This window comes from Loxodonta africana, chromosome 3 (assembly GCF_030014295.1).
Source record: "Loxodonta africana isolate mLoxAfr1 chromosome 3, mLoxAfr1.hap2, whole genome shotgun sequence".
NCBI lineage: Eukaryota > Metazoa > Chordata > Mammalia > Proboscidea > Elephantidae > Loxodonta > Loxodonta africana.
The window spans coordinates 106345297-106359052 of record NC_087344.1 but is presented as its reverse complement, the minus strand read 5'-3'; positions in this window follow the sequence as shown (position 1 = coordinate 106359052).

Here is a 13756-nt window from a genome sequence, read left to right as displayed (position 1 = left end):
TCATCTGTTCTTCGTGCTCACTCTCACTAATGGGGCCTGAGCCTCTTTGTGGATTAAGTGATTTTGTTAATGAACTTTGAGGTCTGGGGTGAGGGTAGATTTCCCCAGAGACGATTTGCATTTGTTTCTGTGAGGCACCTCCAGAGCTCAACCAATTTGGGTGCTCTTAAAACTAAATTTGCTGGCTGTGTTTTTGTGGGCCACATTGGTAGTATGAATTCCAACCTAAAACTCATGAGTGAAAATCTGAGGATAGGAATCTGAGTGGATGCAAACTTGAGGATAGGAATTCTCAGGGCAGCTTTCCTTCTTCTTCTTCCTCTTTTTTTAATTTCATCCAAAGTAGTGACTGAGACGGAGCCCTGGTTAAGTGTTTGGCAATTAGCCTTCCATGTGCCTCTGTGGGGTACAATTTTTATCCTTCAGTGGTCTTGAATTTGTAGGATGGTCTCCCCACTCTCTGATTAGGCCCGAGGCTGTTTTGCCTTTTCCTCCTATATGCTGCCCTTTCAAAATGAGGCTGTAGAATGTAGAGATCAGTTGACTCTAAAGTTAGCACATCCTCTGTTGTTCCCTTACTTTCCTTTCAGTGAAACTAAAAAAAAAAAAAAACTATACACTTAAAAATGATTATTTTAAAACTTGCGTATTTTAAGTATGCTATGGGAGAGATTTATTTGAACACCTAGTTTACTCTATTGTCAGATATAGATAGCCGTTATCTTATTTTTGAGAAACAGATACCTATATACAAATAATAGCTATTTGCTATCAGACAGTTGTTTTCAGGTAACATGATAGGAGAATTAAAACAACATTTTGATATTCTTTAAAGGGCACCATGATTTCCAGGTGTTGTATGCCTGAACACATTTGAGAACCACTGGTACCTTACAGTGATAGAAGCCACAGTAGCAATTGTCAACAGGGCTAGTCCCTTATAGTTAGGAATGATCATATATTTTGCTGCCTAAACTGGGGAAAAGTCCCTGAGTAGCACCAATGGTTAATGTGCTCAGCTGCTAACCAAAAGTTTGGAGGTTTGAGTCCACCCAGAGTCTTTCTGGAAGAAAGGTCTGGCAATCTAATTCTAAAAAATCAGACAAATGAAAACTCTGTGGAGCACAATTCTACTCTGACACACATAGGGTCACCATGAGTCAGAACTGACTTGATGGTAACTGTTAAGCCAGGATATTTATAAAAGTGAAAGGGGTCACTGCGTATGCATAAAGTAAGACTTTGCCAGACACAGTGAGATGGATAATCACCCCATTTATAGCCCCCCATTTAAAACATAGAGTTCAGAGCAACTAGTATATTTCTATTCCTGAGTATTAATGGTGAACTCTGAGAAACACTTATTATTATAAGTAAGGTATGAATTATTTAAGAAGATACAAGTAATGTTTTCATCCCCAAATTGCTTTAAAATTGACAGATAGTCTTGGACAACTAAATATTGTAGTGATGACATTCTTCAACACTTTTATTTTAACTTCAATTAAAATACCAACAGATTTTTTAAAAAGTAAACTAAAATTACCCTGGAATGTATATTCATGAGTATAATGAACAGGGTGAGGAATCTGGCTCTCCAGATATTAAAATATATTGAGAAGCTGCAGTAATTAACAAATCTAGCACTAGAGAAGAAATATAGTGAACAACCAGTGAAAAAGAATAGAGAGCCCCAAAATAAACACAAATGCATTTGAGAATCTTTAAGTTACATTTTATATCAGTGGGAAAAAAAAAAGATAATTTGTTGGTTTGTATGTTTTCCTTGAATCAAGTTGTATTGGGACAACTGACTGGCCATTTAGAAAAAATATAAGAGCTAGATCATAATTCCATTTCTTACATCAAAATAAATTCCAAATGAATTAAGTATGTGAACATAAAATTATAGCATAGAAGTACCATAAAAATTAGATGCTATGAAAAGTGGGATTGGGAATACTTTTCTAAACATGGTGCAAAACCTAGAAGCAATGAAGGAAAAGTTGAAAAATTAAATGATGTAGGAATACAGATTGGCAATAATACTACAAAATCAAAATGTAAATGAAAGATTGTAATAAATAATTAAATATGTGAGAGATAAGGAACATATTTTTAATATATAAAGAATTGTTGCATGCTTCTGGAACTGGTAACAGCAGAGTAGTTGTTCTCCCTGAAACAAAACAAAAACTGGAAACATGCCTCCACCCCTTCCTGATGGGCTGTGCTTCACCACTAGACTGGAGAGGTACCAGCTCACTGCCACTCCCAGTCCACTCCGCCCCTACTTGCCAGCTCTCACCATGACATTTTTTTTTCCTTTTCTCTTCCTTTTTCTTCTATTTCTTTTCACCTCCCACCTGGCTCCATTCATGACATCCCTTCCCTTCCATCTATCCGTCAGATTCACTCTGCTCCTGCTAGCCAGCTTTCACTACACTGCCAGTTGTTTTTTTTTTTTTTTTCTTTCTACCTACTACCTAACCTCATACACCACCTACCCCCCTTTCCCGCTGGCCTGCGGGTCCACCCCACTCCCAACTGCTGGTTACCTTTTTTTAAAATCTTTTTTCTCTTCTGCCCCACCTAGGCCTGTACACCACCCCCTTCCCAGCAGCTTCTGATGAACTGCCTTGGCTAGAGCATCCCCAGTGCTCAGGCCCACCACGGTACCAGGCCCGCACTTCCCCCTCCCACCACATGACCAGCTGCTGAATTCTGGGAAGCAAGCCCGTACCACTCCTCATCTGACACCCTACGTATCTGGCAAGAGGCTGTGAACACTCTTACACAGACGGACCAACATCAGGAGGCATGCATACCTTAGCCACCTCACTGAACCAAGATACCGCAAAGAAGGCTCACCCTACCTGCTGCTGCCCTGCCCACCTGGACAGGGCGGTAAGAACTATGATGCCCACAGACAAGCAAGCAGCAAAACACACCTGGCCCGCCCACCCTAACATATCAAAACAAAAAGCAGGACAAAACAAATGAACATACAATCAATAAGTAAAGAAAATAATACCTTAATGTCTCAGAGAGAGCAGAAGATATCAACAAATAAAAAATCAGGACAATATGGCTCCAGCAAGTGAACAAAATAAAGAATCAGATGACCTTCCAGTAGATGAAAAGGCAGTAGAACTATCTGAAATGGAATTCAAAAGACTAATATTTAGGATCCCCAAGAGATTAGGAAAGAGATCATGGAAAACACAGACAAAACCAAGGAAAAAAATAGGCAGAATCATGGAAAACATAGCTGAAATCAAGAAAAATATAGACAAAGCAATAGAAGAATTCAGGAAAATAATAGCAGAACAAAACGTCAAAATCAATAAAAAATTAGAAATAATACAAAAACAGCAACTAGAAATCCAGAAGATAAACAACAAAATTTCAGAAATGGACAACTGAATAGAAGGTTTTAGGAGCAAATTGGAAACAATAGAATACAGAATTAGCAAGATTGAAGACAAATCCATGGCTGCCACTTTGAGGAAAAGCCAGAGAAAAGAAAGAATAAAAATGAAGGAAAACTAAGAACTATGTGGCACACAATCAAAAGCAAAAATTTGCACATGACTGGAGCTCCAGAACAGAGGAAAAAATTGGAAAACACAGAGATACTTGTTGAAGATTTGCTGGCAGAAAATTCCCCAAATATCATGAAAGACCAAAAGCTGACCATCCAAGAAGCTCAACAAACCCCGTGTAGGATAGACTTCAAAAGAAAGTCACCAAGACATATCATAATCACACTTGCCAAAACCAAAAACGAAGAAATAATGAGAGCAGCTCAAGAAAAACTAAAAGTCACTTACAAAGGGGAAACAATAAGACAAAGCTATGAGTACTCGGCAGAAACTAAGCAGGCAACAAAGAAACCACCAAATCTACAATTGATAAACAAAGAAAATAATTCCCGAATATCCCGGAGACAGCAGACAATATCAAAATTTTTTTTTAAAAAAGGAGAGGATGGCTCCAGAAAGCGACCAAAATAAAACACCAAATGACCTTCTACTAGAATAAAAGTCACTGGAACTACCTGATAGGGGATTTAGAACTTTAATATTCTGGGTTCTCCAGCAGGTGAAGGAAAATAGAGACAAAAATAAGGGGAAAAAATAGACAAAATCATGGACAAGACAGACAAAACAATGGAAGAAATCAGGAAAATAGTACAGAAACATAATGTCAAAATAAACAACTAGAAATCATACAAAAACAGCAATTAGAAATCCAAAAGATAAACAAGATTTCAGAAATGGACAGTGCAATAGAAGGTTTTAGGAGCTAATTTGAAACAATGAATAGAGGATCATCAAAACTGAAAACAAATCCTTGGATACCACTTTGAGGAAAAATCAGAGAAAAGAACAACAACAAAAAAAATGAAGAAGCCCTGAGAATGATGTGGGATACAAGCAAAAGCAAAAATCTGCACGTTGAAGTTCCAGAACAGGGGGAGAAAATGGAAAACACAGAGAGGATCACAGAAAATTTGCTAACAAAAAACTTCCCATATATCATGAAATACAAAAAGCCAACTATCCAATAATCTCAACAAACCCAGTATAGGATATGTCCCAAAAGAGAAACAACCAATAAACACTTACTAAAACCAATAACAAAGAAAAAACCCTGAGAGCAGCTCAAGAAAAATGAAAAGTCGCATACAAAGGAGAAACAATAAGACTAACCTCTGATTACTCAGAGGAAGCCATGCAGGCAAGAAGGCAATAGGGTGACATATATAAAACCTTGAAATTAAAGAAAAACTGCCAACCAAGACTATTATATCCTGCAAAACTCTCTCTCAAATATGATGGCAAAATTAGGACATTTCCAGATAAACAGAAATTAGAGGAGTTCACAAAAACCAGACCAAACTTATAAGAAATATTAAAGAGAGTTCTTCAGTTAGAGAATCAACATCAGACAACAACTAGAGTCTAGGACACAGGACAGCAACAGCCAGATACCAGCTTAGGTAAAGAACTATCAAAGATAAAACTTAGCTAAAAGACTTAAAACAAGGAAACAGAGGCATTAATCTGTAAATGACAATGTCAAAACAATAAAAGGGAGAATATAAGTGTAGGTATAGACTTTCAAATGGAGACAAATCAAGGCAATATCAAGGAATAAAAGACTGGCTCAAACTTAGGAAGATACGGGTAAATTTCAAGGTAACCACAAAGACAGTTAACAAACCTACTGATAAGAATAAAAAAGAAGAAAAACATACAGATTCAGTAAACACAAAATCTACAATACTAAAAGAAAATCCACAAGCAAAGGCACTCAGCAAAGGAAAGTAAGAAATGAAGAAAATGTCAGCACCACAAAGAAAGCACATTATGACACCAATAAACTCAAGCCTATCAATAATCAACACTGAACATAAATGGCTTAAATGCATCCATAAAGAGACAGAGAACGGCAGAATGGGTAAAAAAAAAAAAAAAGACCCACAATATTCTGTTTACATGAGACGCATCTTAGACACAAAGATATAAACTTATTAAATATCAAAGGATGTAAAAAATATATACTAAGCAAATAAAAAAAAATGGTAAGAAAAAATGGCAGGAGTGGCAACACTGATCTCAGATAAAATAGACTTTAAGGCAAAATCAGTAATAAAAGACAAAGAAGGACATTATGTAATGATTAAAGGGACAATACACCAAGAAGATATAACCTTAATAAATATCTACACACCCAATGACAGGGCTCTAAAATACATAAAACAAATTCTAACAGCACTGAAAAGAGAAATAGACAGTCCTACAATAATAGTAGGAGACTTCAACACACTACTCTCGGTAAAGTACAGAATATCTAGGAAGAAACTCAACAAAGATACAGAAGATCTAAATGCCAAAATCAACCAACTTGACCTCATAGACATATATAGAACACTCCCTCCAACAGCAGCAAAGTACACATTCTTTTTCAATGTGCATGGAATATTCTCCAGAATAGACCACATCTTAAGCCACAAAACAACACTCAACAAAATCCAAAATGCTGAGATAATACAAAGCATCCTTTTTGACCACAACACCATAAAAGTAGGAATTAATAACAAGAAGAACAAGGATAAGAAATCAAATACATGGAAACCGAATAACACCTTGTTTAAAAGCAAACCGGCAATAGAAGAAATCAAAGAGGGAATAAAAAAATTCCTAGACTCAAGTGAGATCATACCAAAACCTATGGAACACAGCAAAGGCGGTTCTCGAGGTCAATTTACAGCAACAAATGCACACATCAAAAAAGAATGGGGCAAAATCTAAACATTAGCCCTAAACTCGAACAAATAGAAACAGCAAAAGAAGCCCACAGGCACCAGAAGAAAGGAACTAATAAAGATTACAGGAGAAATAAATGAAATAGAGGACAGAAAAATAACAGAGAGAATCAACAAGACAAAAAGTGAAAATATCAACAAAATCAACAAACTATTGGCCAAACTGACAAAGGAAACACAGGAGAGGAAGCAAATAACCCAAATAAGAAATGAGATGGGGGACATTACAACAGACCCAACGGAGATAAAAAGGATCATAACAGAATACTAAGAAAAATTGTACTCCAACAAATTTGAGAAAATAAAGGAAATGGACAAATTTCTAGAAACACACTACCTACCTAAGCTAATACAAGCTGAGATAAAATCTGAAAAAACCCACAACGAGAGAAGAAATTGAAGAGGTAATTAAAAAAAAAAAAAAAATCTACCCCACCCTGCCCCCCCCCCCCAGAAAAGCCCTAGTTCGGATGGCTTTACTGAAGAATTCTACAAACATTCAGAGATGAGCTCACACCAGTATTACTCAAACTATTTCAGAACATAGAAAAGGAAGGAATATTCCCGAATTCATTCTATGAAGCCAGTATAACCCTGATACCAAAGCCAGGCAAAGACACAACAAAAAAGAAAAGTACAGACCAACATCTCCCAAGAATATAAATGTAAAAATTTTTAACAAAATTCTAGCCAATAGAATTCAGCATCATATGAAAAAAAAAAAAAAACACCACGACCAAGTGGGATTTATATCAAGTATGCAAGAATAGTTCAACACTAGAAAATCAATCAGTGTAATCCACCACATAAATAAGACAAAAGGGTGATCATCTCAGTTGAAAAGGCGTTTGATAAAATCCAACACCCATTCCTGACTAAAAAAAAAACTCTACAAAATAGGAATAGGAGGGAAATTCCTCAAAATAATAAAGGACATATCTACACATAATAAGGGAAATCTAGCCCTGGTGATGCAGTGCTTAAAAGTTCGGCTGCTAATCAAAAGGTCAGCAGTTCGAATCCATCACTATGGGACAGTTCTACTCTATCCTATATGATCACTATGAGTTGGAATTGACTCAACAGGCACGGGTATACAAAACCAACAGCCAACATCATTCTCAACAGAGAGAGGCTAAAAGCATTCCCCCTGAGAACAAGAACAAGTCAAGGATGCCCTTTATTACCACTGCTATTAAACATTGTGCTGGAAGTCCTAGCTAGAGCAATAAGGCAAGAAAAAGGAATAAACGGTGTTGAAATTGAAAAGGGAAAAGTAAAATTATCCGTATTCACAGATGGTATGATCCTACACATGGAGAACCCCAAAGACTCCACAGGAAAACTACTGGAACTAAAAGAAAGATTCAGCAGAGTAGGAGGATACAAGATCAACATACAGTAATCAGCTGGATTCCTATGCACCAACAAAGAGAACTCTGAAAAGTAAATAAAGACAATACCATTTATAATTGTTGCTGTTCTTAGGTGCTGTCAATCAGTTAAGACTCAGCGACCCTATGTACGACAGAATGAAACATTGTCCAGCAATTCACACAATCGTCGTTATGCTTGAGCCCATTGTTGCAGCCACTGTGTCATCTCCTTGAGGGTCTTCCTCTTTCTCTGACCCTTTACTTTAGGATCCATGTTGTCTATCTCCAGGGACTGGTCCCTCCAGATAATATGTCCAAAGTATGTGACACCAAGTCTCACCATCCTTGCTTCTGAAGAGTATTCTGGCTGTACTTCTTCCAAGACAGATCTTTTCATTCTTCTGGCAGTCCATGGTATATTCAATATTCTTTACCAACACCACAATTCATGGGCATCAATTCTTCTTTAGCCTTCCTTATTCATGTCCACCTTTCTTTGGAATAGGCACAAATACGAATCTCTTCCTGTTGATTGGCCAGGAAGCTATCTTCCAAATTTCTTGGCATAGACAAGTGAGCACCTCCAGTGCTGCATCCATTTGTTGAAACATCTCAATTGGTATTCTGTCAATTCCTGGGGCCTTGTTTTTGCCATTCCCTTCAGTGCAACTTGGACTTCTTCCTTCAGTACCACCAATTCTTTATCATATGCTACCTCCTGAAATTGGTCGATGTTCAACAATTTCAGGAGGTAGCATAACTGTTTATAACAGCCCCTAAAAAAATTAAATACCATGGCTTGAGTCAGGCACGCCTTAGTACTTAAAATGACACCTTTGCTTTCCAACACTTTAAAGATGTCTTTTCCTGTAGATCTGACAATGCAATACGTCGCTTGATTTCTTGACTGCTGCTTTCATGGGTGTTGATTGTGGATTCAAATAAAATGAAATCCTTGATGACTTCAACATTTTCTCCATTTGTTATGATGTTTTTTATTGGTCCAGTTGTGAGAATTTTTGTTTTCTTTATGTTGAGGTGCAATCCATATTGAAGGCTGTAGTCTTTGATTTTCATCAGTAAGTGCTTCAACATCTTCACTTTCAGCAAGTGAGGTTGTGTCACCTGCATATTGCAGGTTGTTAATGAATCTTCCTTCAATCCTGATGCCACAGTCTTCTTCATGTAGTCCAGCTTCTCAAATTATTTACATACCATACAGATTGAGTAAATATGGTGAAAGGATACAACCCCAACTGACACCTTCCCTGATTTTAAATCATGCAGTATTCCCTTTTTCTCTTCAAATGACTGCTTCTTTGTCTATGTACAGGTTCCTCATGAGCACAATTAAGTGTCCTGGAATTCCCATTCTTCACAATGTTTTCCATAATTTGTTATGATCCACACAGTTGAATGCCTTTGCATAGTCAATAAAACACAGGTAAACATCTTTCTGGTGGTCTCTGCTTTCAGCCAAGATCCATCTAACAGCAATGATATCCCTCATTCTATGTCCTCTTCTGAATCTGGCTAGAAGTTCTGGCAGTTCCCTGTTGATGTACTGCTGCAACTGCTTTTGAATGATATTCAGCAAAATTTTACTTGTGTGTGATATTAATTACATTATTTGATAATTTCCACATTCTTTTGAATCACCTTTCTTTGGAATAGGCACAAATATGAATCTCTTCTTGTTGATTGGCCAGGAAGCTATCTTCCAAATTTCTTGGCATAGACAAGTGAGCACCTCCAGTGCTGCATCCATTTGTTGAAACATCTCAGTTGGTATTCTGTCAACTCCTGGAGCCTTGTTTTTTGCCATTCCCTTCAGTGTAACTTGGACTTCTTCCTTCAGTACCACCAATTCTTTGTCATATGCTACCTCCTGAAATTGGTCGATGTTCAACAATTTCAGAAGGTAGCATAACAATTTATAACAGCCCCTAAAAGAAATGAAATACTTAGAAATGAATCTAACCAGTGATTTAAAAGACCTACACAACGAAAAATACAAAACACTACTGCAAGAAACCAAAAGAGACCTACATAAATGGAAAAATATACCACGCTCATAGATAGGAAGACTCAACATCGTGAAAATATCTAAAGATATAATGCAATCCCAATCCAAATACAACTGCATTCTTTAACAAGATGGAAAAACTAATCACTAACTTTGTATGGAAAGGAAAGAGGCCCTGGCTAAATAAAACACTATAGAAAAAGAAGAACAAAATGTAACACCTCACACTACCTGATCTCAGCCATGGTAGTCATAACAGCTTGGTACAGGTACAACAACAGACATATACACCAATGGAATAAAATTGAGAACCCAAAGGTAAATCCATCCACCTATGGTCAGTTGATCTTTGACAAAAACCCAAAGTCCATTAAATAGGGAAGAGACAATCTCTTTAACAAATGGTCTTGGCAAAACTAGACGTCCATTTGTAAAAAACTGAAACAGAACTCATACCTCACACCATACACAAAAACTAATTCAAAATGGATCAAAGATCTAAATAGGAAACCTAAAACTATAAAGGTCATGGAAGAAAAAAATAGGGGCCCTAATATATGGCATAAAAAAAATATATACATATATGGCATAAATAGGATATAAACCATAACTAACAATGCACAAAGACCAGACGATAAACTAGATAACTGGGAGGTCCAAAAAATTGACACTTATGCTCATCATAAGACCGCAGCAAAAGAGTACAAAGAGAACCTACAGACTGGGAAAAAAAAATTGGCTATGATATATCTGACAAAGGTTTAACCTCTAAAATCTATAAGATACTACAATACCTCAACATCAAAAAGACACATAATACAATTTAAAAATGGGCAAAGGATATGAACAGACACTTCACCAAAGAAAACATTCCAGCAGCTAACAGACACATGAGGAAATGCTCGTGATCATTAACTATTACAGAAATGCAAATCAAAACTACATTGAGATACCATCACACCCCGACATTACTGGCATTAATAAAAAAAAAAAAAAAAAAAAACAGAAAATAACAGCTTGGATGGGTTATGGGGAGAATAGAACACTTATGCTCTGCTGATGGGAATGTAAAATGGTATAACCACTACGGAAAATGACATGGTTCTTCCTTAAAAAGCTAGAAATAGAAATACGATATGATCCAGCAATCCCACTTCTAGGAATATATTCTAGAATAATAACAGTGGTCACGCAAATAGACATATGCATGCCCATGTTCATTGCAGCATTATTCACAATAGCAAAAACATGGAAACAACCTAAGTGGCCATCAACAGATGAATGGATAAACAGATTATGATACATACACACAATGGAATACTTCTCTATGACGGACAACAATGATGAATCCGCGAACTATCTCACAATGTGGATGAATCTGGAGGGCATTATGCTGAGTGAAATGAGTCAATCACAAAAGATAAATACTATATGAGACCACTATTATAAAAACTCAAGAAAAGGTTTACAACCAGAAAGAAACGATCTTTGATGGTTACGGGGGAGTGGAAGGTTGGGAGGGAAAGTTACTAACTAGGTAGTATATAAGTGTTAACTTTGGTGAAGGGAAAGACTGTATACAAAATAGGAGAAGTCAGCATAACTTGACCAAGGCAAAATCAGAGAAGCTTCATAGAAGCATCCAAACACCCTGAGGGACAGAATTACTGGGGCTGGGGACCATGGGTGGGGGGGGGGGGGGGACTTCTAGATTAATTGGCAGAACATAATTCATCAAGAAAATATTCTACATCCAACTTTGATGAGTAGCATGTGGAGTCTTAAAAGCTTGCGAGAGGCCATCTATAGTACTGGTGCTATCCCATCCAGAGCAAAGGAAAATGAAGAAAATAAAAGACACAGGGAAATAGTAGTCCAAACAACTAATGGACCACAAGTACTACAGCCTCCACCAGCCTGAACCCAGAACAACTACATGGTGCCTGGCTACCACCAGCCACTCTGGCAGGGATCACAATAGAGAGTCCTGGACAGAGCTGGAAAAAAATGTAGAACAAATTCAAATTCACAAAAAGAAGACTAGAGTTATTGTTCTCACAGAGACTGGAAGAACTTCCAGGATTATGGCTCCTGGACACCATGCTAACTCAGAATTGAAGCCACTCCTGAAGTTCACCCTTTACTCAAAGATTAGACAGGTCTATAGAACAAACCGTGGTGGTGTGGTGGTTAAGAGCCATAGCTGCTAACCAAAACGTGAGCAGTTCAAATCCACCAGGCACTCCTTGAAAACCCTATGATGCAGTTCTACTCTGTCCTATAGGGATACTATGCATCAGAATTAGGTTTGGTTTTGGTTTTTATAAAACAAACAATAACGTGTGAAAAATGTGCTTCTTAGTTCAATCACGTATATGAGACCAAATGGGCAACATCTGCCCTAAAGAAATGATGAGAAGGCAGGAAGGGATAGGAAAAATGGACAGATGGAATTGGGGAAACCCGGGGTGGGGAAGGGGAGATTTTTGACACATGGCTGGAATTGCAACCAATGTCACAAAACAATTTGTGTATAAAATGTTGAATGAGAAACTAATTTGCTCTGTAAACTTTCACCTAAAGCACAACAAAAATTTAAAACAAAAACTGGAAACAACTATAAAACTTGATGGAATATATAACACAACTACTTTCTGGCATTAGATAGGAGATAGAACACACAGATAAGAAAGAAAACACAGAAAATGAGGCCCATATTTACAGTGGCTTTCTCCCTGAGCATATCCTCCAAGCTCAGGGAAGTGGATTCCAAGAAGAGAGCATTAATGTCATAGGCAGACAAAATAGAGGTTAGAGATTGAGAATGGTAAAGCAGTTGGAATTTGGGGGGGCCAGGATAGTTGACAGGAACAAGCCGTAGAGAGGAATCTCCAAAAATCTACATGAGGCTTTTCTTAGATCCTTGGCCAAATTCTAAGCTGTGTATTCACTGGGCGAACCTCTAAGGTCTCTAGTAAAAAAATAAAATAAAATAAAAAGTCACTGCTTATAAGTTAAGAGCTAATTTGCGGCAAGAGCACAGAGCTGGGGAAAGGTTGGAGTTTCAGCCCAGCCAGAGTGGAAAGACACTGGAGAACACCCATGAGATTTAGTTGCAACCCCAGAAACATCATGTCTGTAAGTAAAGACCACGCCATAATAGTAAAGACTATGCCTAGTAATGGGCAAAACTGAAGTATACCCACTCTCAGAGAGCTTCAAATGACTCCCCGCCGCCACTGCATCGCTGATAAGGAATCCTTGTGGTGCAGTGGTTAAGCATTCAGCTGTTAACTGAAAGGTCAGCAGTTCAATCTGCCAGCTGCTCTGCGGGATGTGGCAATCTCCTTCTTTAACTGCCCTATAGTTTGGGTATAGTTTGGGTAGTGTCCCTATGAGTTAAAATCAACTGGACAGCAATGGGCAAAAAAAGGTAGAGGTCATTGCTGATAGATAGGAACTCTGGTGGCAAGTGGTTAAGAGCTTGGCTACTAACCAAAAGGTCAGCATTTAGAATTCACCAGCTGTTCCTTGGAAACCCAGTGGAACTGTTTACTCTGTCCTGTAGGGTCACTATGAATCAGAATCAACTCCACAGCAAAGGGTGTTTTTTGGTTTTTGTTTTTTTTTAATAGAAGCTAATCAAAAACAACCCTGTAACTCAGAAATTCTACTCCTACGTAGATACTCAGGGAAAATGTGTAAAACTTCATTAAATTTTATACTGAAGTCTTGTGTACTTTATAGCAGTAAATTATATCTCAGTTTAGAAAAACTAAGATTACCAACGGAACAAAGAACACTAAGAGATCAATAAAATGTAATAACCCAATAAAAAATAAGCAAAGAATATGAAGGTAGAGGGAAGCAAATGGCTTATAAATACATGAAAATATGCTCAACTTCAACCATAAAGTTAAAATGGATCCTGGCTGAAAGCAGAGAATACCAGAAAGATGTTTATCTGTGTTTTATTGACTATGCAAAGGTATTTTACTGTGTGGATCATAACAAATTATG